The 12,682-nt window shown below is 32.2% G+C and overlaps 1 long non-coding RNA gene across 1 annotated transcript; it reads left to right on the forward strand.

Annotated features, from left to right (window-relative positions):
* Window positions 1-373: 373 nt before the first annotated feature.
* LOC149544603 (uncharacterized) lies at window positions 374-10,485 on the forward strand. The gene is made up of 2 exons (XR_016355062.1): window positions 374-612; window positions 9,947-10,485. It is a non-coding gene; the product is annotated as an uncharacterized LOC149544603 (long non-coding RNA).
* Window positions 10,486-12,682: the final 2,197 nt, after the last annotated feature.

Consider the following 12,682-nt stretch of genomic DNA (forward strand, 5'->3'; position numbering starts at 1 on the left):
ATACCAAATTTTGCAACACAAAATTTATTTATATTTTTAAAAAATAAATATAAATAATATACAAAATTATTAATGTGGTAACTCTATTTAGATGATTAGATATATTAGATTTCCACAATCCATGTAAATGAGATTTTACTTTTTGAATTTGATTGTGTAGAATTTTTTTACCATCAACATCATACTACATGATCTAACCTATTTAATCTATTTAGATAGCCTCCCTATATTACATTATAAATAAAATAAAATTGTAAATAGAATATCATTATCATCTTTTTACACTTTTTGTCTCATCCTTCTATTTATACATCACATCATTTTACCCCTCTTATACATCACATCATTTTACCTTGTATTTCTTTTCTTTCTTTTTTCCCTTTTTTTCTTTTCGTGCGAGCCTAAATTTCCTACAAATCTAAATTAAAACCTAATTAGTCCGATCCGCCCGTGGCTAACTAGCCGACTGGATTATTATATTTAATTTTTTTAATTAAATAAAACAACAAAAAAAGGTGTTAAGATTCACACAATTTGCAAACGAAAATAGCATGCATAATCATGACGAGAGCTGAAAATAGGGCTGGAAGGATCGCAACGTTGCTAGATTTGGTAAGATTTGTTCATTATTTTCTTGTTCCGTTTCACTTCCACCAAGTATTTATGATTTTTTTTCCAATCATTTATATATGCAAAATCTGTCCAATATTTGCAGAAAATATATTCAATTTATTACATTTTGTAGTCAATATTGATCAATACTATCTGTGACAGCTCAGTATTTACAAAAATCTACAACACTTCGATATGAAATCTACAAATAATTTGTTTTTAGTGGAAATTTGGTCCTCTAACCTGCAAATATGCTTGAAAATCAGCCTGGCATTCTCAATTTGATTTCGCGTTTTGCAATTTTGGCTTTGATTTTCCGGTCTATTTTGTGAATTCAAAGGCGATCTTCGATCTGCTAGTATTTTGGCTTTCATTTCAGTCAGATTGCCTCTATAGGCACAGATGAAAACATTAGGTAGCAGAAATTTTCTTCAAAATCTAAATAGACTTCCATTTGGTTGAAATCCCTTGTCTAAATCGGTTTGTGCGCCTAAATCTGCTATCATTTGTTTTGTAAATGTAAAAATCTGCAATTGTTTGTTCAACTCTACAAAGTCAAGTGCATTTAATGCTGTATTGCGTTTCAATGCTCTGTTTTGGCATTATCATCCTCCTCCCCAATTGCCAGCAATTATGAAGTGCCACAGCAGCTTGTTTCCACGGCACAAGCCAAGGTCTCTGTGCGGCAAAGTAACGAGAAGTCAATCCAGGGTTTCTGTGCCGCAACTGCCATGAATTTGGGGAAACAGTGGCCAAAGATTAGGCCGATTTGGTGCAACTCTTTTTTTTCCGCCTTCAATAAGTGCCGAGCAGATCTTTTTAGTACATTTGACCTTTCGCTGCATTTGATTTACTTCACCTGCATATGCAAAGTGATATGAATTTGTCTTTGCAATCTGTATAAATTTGCCTTTTTTGGTGGCGCCTAAACCTGCAACATTTTCAATTATTTGCATTGATCTGCAAAGAATCACTATCCAGCAGAGTGGGACTTGTATAAACTTGATTTGATTTTAGCGAATGTTTCGATCTTTCGGACCGATTTGACATTTCCACAGCGTGCTGCAACATTTAGGACCTGTTATTGATGTTTGGCATCTGACTAGAAATTGTAAGTAGAGGTCGATCTGCTTTTCTAACACTCCGATTTTCCTTCAATGCTGCATTTCAACCAATATTTACATTTGGAAATCAAGATTTTAAAATTCACATTAAAAGCTGCAAGTCGAAGGGAGAAACCAAATCTTATCTATACAAATTGACCTGCTTGTGAATTCAAATTGAAATTATGTTTTGAATGTGTCAGGACAGTGTCGTATCTTTCACATTTTGGCATCGAATCTCAGATTTGACTTGTAATGTGTGTTCAAGTAACTGCTGTGTCCATTTAACACGTGCCGAACAATTTGTGGTAACATTTATTTGGCAGTTTGATAAACCGCGAGTTGAAAGTTCAAATCGCCATTGCAAGATGGGGGAATTTGAATGAAATTGCATATAGATTTAAAACTGCAAGTTGAGTTTTTATTTTATTTTTGGTCTGAGGTGTAATGTGAATTTTAAATCCAACGTCATTTGCTGGCATCCCTCTGTATGTGCTATGGCGGCTGTTTTGGATTCAAACTCACTTTAGGATTACCAACATCATGAATCTCAGAAAATTCCAGCGTTTGAGTTGCTGCTTGGTGTTGAATAGTAACATGACGACGATCCAGTTCAGAAATCATTTGAAATTTGACCTTCAACACCTTGACGGTCTTCGGTAGCAATCTGAAAATTGAATCCGACCTCCAGTTACATTTGCCTCCATTTGCCTTGTGTTTTGTATGTTGAGGAGTGTCAAAGTTTGACAGGGTCATTGAAGAAAGACCTCAATTTTATGGCCATCCTTAAACATTATATATTGAGGGAAAAATTAAGCTTGGAAAAAAAGTCAATTTTCTCTATTTAACACTTTCAATCTAGAAATCAAATTTTAGTGTGTGATGTTTAAGCCGCTCCATCGAAAAGAAAATTAATTGTAAGCCAGGTCACTGTCAATGTTCTGTAGCTTTTTCTGAGATCATTCTCACCTACACTGATCAGTTTCTAAGTTTTCTCAGAAATACACTGTGATGATTCTTAATTCTCTATTTGTTGTAGAAGTTGCGAAGACGATATCATCTCTCTTGAGAGAGGCTCGACTTTGTTCTTTTGTGTCTTTACAGTTCTTGAGCGTGCAGTTGCTGTGTGTCATATATATAGTATTCGCATATACAATCGGTGTATGATGGTTATGATTATTCTTTAAATCATTTTAATCGTATTCAGTCCTGTGAGAGTATGCGAGATATGTGAAAGCAATATGGCAGACTTGTTGATTGAATGTTTGAAAACTTCAATCACAAATAGGAATTCCTGTATTTTATTTGAGAATTCAATAAAGAGATTATAGATTTTGTGGGCTGGGTTTTTCACCTTTAAGGTAGACAGATTTCTCATGATATATCTCTGTTATTTTGTTTTGGTAGTTTCTGGTTAAAGGTTAGGATTATTGCATTGATAATATTCTGGTTTGAAATCTTACGATGGTATGCAGGTCTAAGGTAAGCAATCCAGAATTAGGATAGGACAATTTGATTCTAGAAGAATCATGACTAATAGGTGTCAAATATGTGATTTGATGATATATTGAATATCGAGAAATTCTGACTAATCGCATGATGATGGGAATTTAAGAGTCTATGATATGTAATAGAAACAACAGAACAAATGATGTATTCATATGAGAACATGTTGTTGAAGAATCTTGGATGGTAGAATCTTTGATGAAGCTTCTTACTTGGAAGGATGTGTTGGTGTTCAAATTTTTCATTTTCTGCCTACACCATAACTTTGTGATGGAGAAAGATTTATTTGTGGATTGTGACAAAGTTTAGGCAATAAAAAAGATAAGTATTTGAATATTAATCATTAGTTTTATGAACTTTATTCATGCTATAATATTGATTATAGTGAATCATGTTTCATTCTAGCATTAGTTTGTATATTTTTACTCACAATAGTCTGATTCTATAAACTATCATAAATCTTTCCTAAAAAGCTTCCAAGACATATCAAAAAGCAATGAGATGATGAGAGATTACATGCAAAGTCATGCAAGCTTTAAAAATGTACATAGAAATGTTGCTTGTGGCCATAAGACTGAATTGGTATCACATAGTTTCATTATAGAGGAAGGTATATTTAGTTTGTCATTGTGATTTGTTTCTTTGAAGAGGAAACAATAAGATTCAAAGGGAGCTTGTGTGGCAGAGGAAGAGTACTAGATGTTTTTATTGAGGATTAACAAGTTCATTGAGGAGTGTGATTGCTAAAGCTCCTTGTTTGGTCAACATTGGAATCAACTCTATTTTGCTACGATAATCAAAGTAGTAAAAAATGTTGCTAGGAGGGAGTCTCCATTCAGAGGGAGTCTGACTATCCATAATAGGAAACCTTGGATGAGGAGGTCAAAAAGTTGATATCTTTCTCATAGATAGCCACATCATCATTAGGACTTATTAATGGGTTCTTAATCCTTTGTGAGGGACACGTTTGAGGTGCAATCCCTAGTTAAAGAGTTCTTCTCCAAGAGGGAGAAGTTGAAGGTGTAATCCCTTGTTAGTGAATGCTTCTTTGTGAGGGAGAAGTTCACGGTGCAATCCCTTCTTAATGAGCTCTTCTCTAGATGAAGGAGAAGTTTGAAGTGCAATCCCTCATTAATTATTTATTCTCTCGAGGGAGATTTTCAAGGTACAATCCTTTGTTAATGAGTTCTTCTCCATGAGGAATAAGTTCAAGGTACAATGTCTTGTTAATGCATTCTTCTTTGTGAGAGAAGTTTTTGATAAAAGTTCATGTTCCACCTTCTAGGAATAGCCATGGCGAATCCACCCTCTAAGAATAATCATGGAAGAAGTCATGTGTGAGACTTTATGACCTAACTTTTTTGTTTCTTTCATCCTCTAGAAATAACCATGGTGAATGTCATGCTCAAGATGATAATATTATTTAAGAAAATCTATGATGAAATGTTGATATTAACATGTTTTGGTTATAGCTTCTTATATATGTCATATTGAGAGATGAAAAGATATAAGAACGATATCTCACTTGCTAAAAGAGCGTGTTAGTATTTTGTAGTGGCTGACAGATCATCGTTTTTATGATGATTTGGCAACTTAGACTTGTCGTTGGCTTGTGATTCAACAATTCATATTTTGTGTCATCGTCGGTTCATGCTGTAGTCGTTGGTTTATCGTTGAAGGTTGTTGATCGAGCTTCATTACCGATATGTCCCTTGATCTTCCGCGAGTATCACTACAATCTAATGTGGTGATTTTGTTGATTCGGGTAACACAGATGGAATGGAATCATTGCAACTGTGTTTCTATGATCCATAGCAATAATTTTTTTGTTTCTGAATTTAGATTCTGTGTTGTCAATCATAGAATCATAAAACTTACAACCTCGACACCTTCACTTTTGTATGTATGCTATTAAAGTGATTTTTGGTTCTGCCTAACATTCTTGAGTCTCTAATAGTTTAGTGTCATATATTATTATATTTTCATATACAATCTTTTGGTTTTGATCATTCTGTGAATCCTTTTAATTGTATTCACTTCTATAAGAGATTATGAGATATCTGAAAACAATATGGCAGGCATATTGATTGATTGATTAAAGCCTTCAACGATATGCAATCATTTTTGTGTTTTATTTGAGAATTCAGTAAAGAAATCATAAATTTTGTGGGCTAGTTATTTCATCCGTAAGGCAGAGGCCTTTGGAGGTGGACCTCCAGCCAGCCCTGTTTCTTCCCTTACATTTTCTTGTTAAAGGTCTAATTATTGCATTGATGATATTTTGGTTTGAAAATTTAACAATTACTAATTGTTTTCTAGATTTATTTCAAAATCATTTTGTAAATTTATAATGTACGAATTATAAGGTGTTATATTGGGGATTTTTTATGTAGTATGGTAGGTTGAATGTTAGATTGGATAGTACTATATGTTTTTTTCATCCTTATTAAAATATTACTTTGTATTTTTATTTACTTTTTATTTCTATTAGGTCTTGTTTCTCTTACTATTTCACAAAAAAAATTATTATCTTTCATTTTTCTTCAAAATAGAAACTGAACTTCCTAGAGTGTATGAAATTTGAATTTTTTAAATTTATTTTTTCTTTCTAAAATTTAGAAATATATTAAAATATATCCTATTTTATATTTAATTTGTCTATTCTTGTTCTTATGTCTTACATCCATTTCTTATATTAATATTATCAAAATCATTATTAAGAAATTGATGTGATCACTCATAGAAATTGATACTTGATACTCAAAATTTTAAAGTCATTCATTGTCAAGCCCTTCCCATTTTATTCTCAGCATGAGTTGTCTTACTAACAAGCTTTATATAAATTATTTTTATGTAGTGATATTTAATTCCATTCAATGTGCATTGAAGAATCATCAATACTTATAGGCATTAAAGATAAACATTCTAGAAACACTACACTTCAAAGTGCTAGTTGAAGCTTGGTTTTGCATTGTATTGGTCTAGAGCATTTGCATGATTGAAGAGTGTTATCTTTGATCACTTCTATAATCATAAAGTTGGTCAAGGTTGTTGACCTAAGACAACACAGCCCTTGTTAAAGTATTTCATACTATTTTTCTCCTTGCCAAATGGCCCCTTGAAGAGGAGTTTGTCATTTTGCCTAATGTTGAAGACTTTGAAATGTTCTAGTTACTTGTTTCATAGAGGTGGAAGGTGTAAGGGAAGGCTTGTTCATAATAGAGTCCTTGACTTTTTAATTGACAATAATAAACCTGCATCTTACTTCGTAATGGAGTCCTTGACTTTGTAATTTTAAATCCACCACTGAGGATGAGCTCAATAGCATTGTTATGGTTTTAAACTAATATCGCAAACTATAGAAGAGATTATTTGGCTCAAAAGGCTAGCAATGAGTTATGGACAAGCTAGTGACCATGATTGAATACCACCTTGGAATGGTTTTCTTTACCGAAGAGACATTTTTTTCTTGTAAGATTTTGCAAAGTGACAATGCTGATAGCATGTGAGGTCTAAGCCCTGCTGTGCTTTTAAGAGGGAGTCTACTTACAATATATGCAAGTAATATGATTAATTAAAAAAAAAGATATTTCAACAAAACAAAATAGCACATATTTCTACAAATTTATCTATATATAAAATGACATGTAATGTGTGAACCATAAACATCCCCACTACAAACTGAATTCTTCGAGGTTACACTTTTGTAGCCAATTTTTGTGATTTGTAATTCATTAGAGTTATTTAGTCTTAGAACTGATGAACTTTGTGGTTTTGGCTTATCATGATTTATGATCAGTGTTGTATGAGCCCTTGAATTGTTTAATTATATGGTCCTATTTTAACAACATTTGATTATCTTATTTAATGTAATTTTATTTATCCTCTGCTTTGTTCAATAAATAAAAAATAGACATCTCCGTTAACATTGTCAATCTCAGATTTAGGATGAACTTACATTCATAACTTTTTTGACTTACTCTATGGACAGTGAGAAATAAGCTCTAAAAATAATTAATGCATGAAACATAATCCACTGGAGGACCAAATAGACAGCCTTTCAATCAATCAAAATTAAGGGGATAATTACACAAGTCAGTATCATTCTTATGCCCTTTTGCAATACAAAGGAACAACCGCTCATAAGCAGATGCCATTTTTTCAGCAGTAAACAACAGAGAAGCTCTTCTCCTACAAGTCCTTCCCTTCTTCTCTAACACCAGCTTCCCATCCTCTAAAACTCTCTCCAATCCCTTCTTGAGCGATTCATGAGTTGGATTGAAAGTATATCCAAACTCTTCACTCAGAATAGCGCTCCTTATAATGCTACTGAAATGGGTAGCTAACACAGGCTTCCCACACAGCATCGCTTCAAGCAATGTCATGTCCAATCCTTGAGCCCTCAATGTAGGATTCATGAATATATCCAAAGCATTATAAAAGTCTCCCAACTGATCTGAGCCTAAAGAGCCCACAACCTTGATATTAGATCCCAGCTCCACATATCTAGAAGCCCAGGGCCCATCCCCTGCAATCAGAAAATACACATTTCTATTTTGATTATTCATAAACATCTCTTGAAGAACTCTGAAGACCATAGGATGTCCTTTGTCTCTAACCAGCCTTCCTGCCATCCCTACAACAAGCTCTACATCTTCAGGCACTTTATGCAGGACTCTAAATGCTTGGCCTCCAGTTGGGTCAGGTCTAAACACTCCTGGGTCCACGCCATTCAGAATTATATGTATGTTTTCTTCTGGCAACATATAGATTGTCCTCAACACTTCACCCACATAGTCACTTATGGCAACATGGTGTCTGTAATGGCGAAAGAATTTGACTTCTTGAATTACTATTTTAAGCCTTTCATTTAGGGTTTGCTCTAGGATTCGACCCCTCGGCTCTCCTGGTTCTCTTTGAAGGTCTTGTACAATGTCTGAATGTATGACCTCATACGCTATTCCATGCCACGTGGCCACAACATTTGGTAGTCCTGCGGCATATTTGTGAGGTAAATATACACTCTCAGTGTGTATAATGTCAAAGCCATTCACTTGCTTGCTGATGTCTTGAAAGAGAGACCATGAAGAGAATTTGACTGGATCAGAGATGTTGCTGAAGTGAAAGTGAATGGCTTTGTCATGGGTGAGAACTTCAGCTGGGTCTTGGAGAAGGGCAGTGAAAACATGGATTTGATGTCCTCTTTTAACAAGGATTCGGTTGAGGGTTTGGGCATGGCGTTCTAAACCCCCTGCTTTCCCCTTCCTTGGCCATGTTTTCACGAAAACCGCAATCTTGAGGTGCTTTGGAGATGGATCAGAGCCAAATGTGAGGTCGTTCCATGCTGTCTTTAACTCCCTCAGGTCCCCTGAATAGACAAAATTATTCAGACAAGAAAATATTAAAGTTCCAACATTTACAATCCAATGAAAGATATAGCACTTCACTCTAAGCCATAAGCTCTTTTGCCTTTTCTTTAATGACATTTTGAAATTTCATTCTCTGTAAAATTAATTGCCATGGAATCGTTCATTATGAGTTATAAAATCTTCACATATCTTTCCTGCTCAAATAACCAATACTAATTTTACACTCACTTGAACTAAAATTAATATATAACCATCTTACTTTTCTAACTGAACACTTTACAATATAAATCCAAGTCCCAAACCCATGGAATCCTTACATTAAGAATAATTCGCAGAATCCCAGAAACATTTCTGGCACACTCTGAGAGTGGTAAGGGATGACTAGTTTTAGAGAAAATGTATTTTCAATTTTGGAAAAAATATAACTAGATCTATAAGAACATCCAAACAGCTATATTGAACAATAAAAAAAACAATCTAAATGTAAAATAATCAAAAAGATGAAAAACGCAGTTCATTTTCTCATTAACAAAGAAAGAATAGAGCTGTAAGAAAAAAAAGGTAGTTCAAGAAGTAAATGTCAGTTGGAAAGTAAGGTTAGGACAGTAAACCTACTTAGTTTAAACTATTAATCCTACCATCTGCTGATTATAGCCAGTGATAAATTTTTATATTTTCTTATTCTAAAATGTATTGATTATAACTTATGTTTTTTTACGGTAAATTTTGAAGCTTTTTAACATTTTTGTTTATAATTCAAATATAATATGCATGAACATTGACAATGAACATTTTTATAATGATAAATTACGTTTCCAAATTCTTTTAATTATATTAAAGTTCTATAATGTTTATGATGAATAATTTATCAATTTTAATTAAGAAAAATTTATATTTATGATGAATAATTTATCAATTTTAATTAAGAAAAATCTATATTTTAAAAATTTCTCTATATTTTTAACAATCGATCTTTTAAAGAAAGTTAAAAAATGTCACAAAATATCTAGTTACAGAAAACATATCCCGCTGTCTCATCCTCAACACTTGATAAAACATAAAATTAAACAAAATCAACATAACAGACACAAACAAATAAGCACTCAAAATTAGTCATTAGAAAATCTAATTAAAACATAAATGCAGACAAACATTCCATGCTTGATCTCCTAGTCACATAAAAACTCATATATAAGATACAAAACTAACTAGTAAATTAAAAAATTCTGCTTGAAAAATGCACACTGTCTTGGGTACCTTAAGATGAGCATTTACCTGAATAAGTAGAATCACTAGTTAATTTTGCACTTGAGGCAATGCTGGTTGTAATTTCTGTTGTTCCTCTTCTTGTTGTAGTACGAGAATCTCTCCATAGAAGTTGATCAGAGGAGGAATATAACAAATGAGTATACAAGAGAAGAGAGAGAATGAAAACAATTCTCCATAAGCATGCGCAAGAGCACAACCACCTTCTCAACGTCCATTTAGTATTGAACACTGAATTGCTGCTCATTTCCTCTCTAAATGTTTCTTTTCTTCTTCCCTTCGGGATGATCGTGTTCTTCATCTTTCTTCTCAGATGGGCATGGATATTGCTCCATTGGAGGAAGCTGGTTAATATATGAGATGATGTTCTGTTCTTTGTGGCAACGAGGATGTTCTTTGTCTTTTGATTTGGTGGCTTCCTTTCTGCGTTTGTCACGCTTCTCTTGTTCTCTCCGTAAATCTTTTGTGGCAAACTTGTGTTTTGGCTTTTTCAATGTTTCGTGTTCCTTTGGTAGAGGGAATATGAGTGGAATAGGCATATGAAATTTTTTAAAATTTCAAATTTTCTGTTAGGATGCACTAAATCGGAATTGTGAATAGGAATAAATATTCTAATTTTGACCAAAAAATGAGCATTTGCAATTTCATCTAAATAGGTGGAATTGGAATACGTATTTTTACTCCAATTTTATTTATTTTAGAAAACATAAATTTTTGGGTCCGTGAATTCCCCATCAAATTCGGGCTGAACCAAACAAGAATATGTATACATATTCTTATTTTCTATTCTCGAATAACAATTCCAAAATGTGTAATTCCCATATTCTTATTCCCATAGTTGAACAAACTAGCTAATCTAAATTGAGTACTCAAATTTGTGATTAAAAAAAGAGTGGACTCTATTTAGTTCTAGGAATTATAGGTATCATTTTATTTATTTTTCTATCAAAGAAAGTTATATTTATACATTCATTAAATGCAATTTTTTATTAATTTAACCCATTATTATATTGAATTAAAGAGTTTCTAACAAAAAATCTTTTTTTTTCATATACAATAAGGATGAAATTCAATTAGTTTAAAAAAAATTATACAAAATTATTAATAATTGTTAATGCCTTTATTTTGACTTATTTTGATATTTTCAAATAATTAAAAAAAATTAAACAACTTTTTTTATTTTTTATTAAATTAAGGAGGTTCAAATTGTGAATAGGAATACATATTCTAATTTTGACCAAAAAATAGGCATTTGAAATTTCACCTAAATAGGTGGAATTGGAATACGTATTCTTATTCCAATTTTATTTATTTTAGAAAACATAAATTTTTGGGTCCGTGAATTCCCCATCAAATTCGGGCTGAACCAAACTAGAATATGAATACATATTCTTATTTTCCATTCTCGAATAACAATTCCAAAATGTGTAATTCCCATATTCTTATTTCCATAGTTAAACAAACTAGCTAATCTAAATTGAGTACTCAAATTTGTGATTAAAAAAAGAGTGGACTCTATTTAGTTCTAGGAATTATAGGTATCATTTTATTTATTTTTCTATCAAAGAAAGTTATATTTATACATTCATTAAATGCAATTTTTTATTAATTTAACCCATTATTATATTGAATTAAAGAGTTTCTAACAAAAAATCTTTTTTTTCATATACAATAAGGATGAAATTCAATTAGTTTTAAAAAAATTATTAATAATTGTTAATGCATACAAAAAAAATTATTCTAGTCTTTATTTTGACTTATTTTGATATTTTCAAATAATTAAAAAAAATTAAACAACTTTTTTGATTTTTTATTAAATTAAGGAGGTTCATCTTTTTCACCTAGCCTAGCTGAGGGGTATCCATTCTACTAAATTTGCCTAAGGCAGGATCCTGACCTCATCCCTTTTAGATGTCGGGGGCCTTGCACTCAACAAGAATTGATCCTTGGTGGGCTCTTTGCAAGCCTCTCAACTTCACCATTTGTTTTAATCTAATAGAATGAAAGTAGCTCATTGAAAAAAAAATTTAGAAGATAAAAAATAATTTCAACTTAGTAAAAAGTGGTATTTTATAAATTTCAAACCACATGAAAATTTAAAATCTCAATTATAAGATATTTGACTCTTTAATTGCAAGGAAGTGTCCACTCGTCTCAGATCACATGTGAAATGCCCATTAAAATCAACACCATATGTAATGAAATACACTAGAAAATCCACAATCCATTCAAATGTACCCATACAATAAAAGAAGCATGACAAATGCAAAAAGGAAGCCCCCAAATCAAAAGACAAAGAACATAATTTTCACTACCATTTAAAGGACACTATCGCATACACTTAGCTCACTCCAATGGAGCCAACTGTTACTTGGAGACAACTTTTCAAAAAAAAATCTAAAAAATGAGATTATTACAACTTATATGATATGTCAATATAGTTTATATCAGCAACAACTAATTATTTTTCCCTTTCAACTCTCTATCTATAAATAAAACATGAGTATTTTTTAAAATAAATAAAAGATGGGTTAAAGTTTATTTGAGCAAGAAGAAATATAGAGCATGAAAATCAAGTTCCACTAAGTGATCTAATCTAACTATTAAGACAAACCCAAAGGTAATTGACCCTTATCTACAATATTCTATTTTTGCATTTGATCCGAAGCCCATTTGCTAGACATCTTCCACTTTGTCCCACTCCCTCAAAATATGATTGAAAGTAACTGAATCCAAAGAAGAGCACAAATTAAGGATCTAGTTAACAAGCAAAACTAGTTACCAACTTACATCTTAGAATGGTGTCAAGTCAACAAATGCACCACG

The sequence above is a fragment of the Cupressus sempervirens genome, chromosome 8, assembly GCF_028749045.1.
Source record: "Cupressus sempervirens isolate cs-2001-9-10 chromosome 8, ASM2874904v1, whole genome shotgun sequence".
NCBI lineage: Eukaryota > Viridiplantae > Streptophyta > Pinopsida > Cupressales > Cupressaceae > Cupressus > Cupressus sempervirens.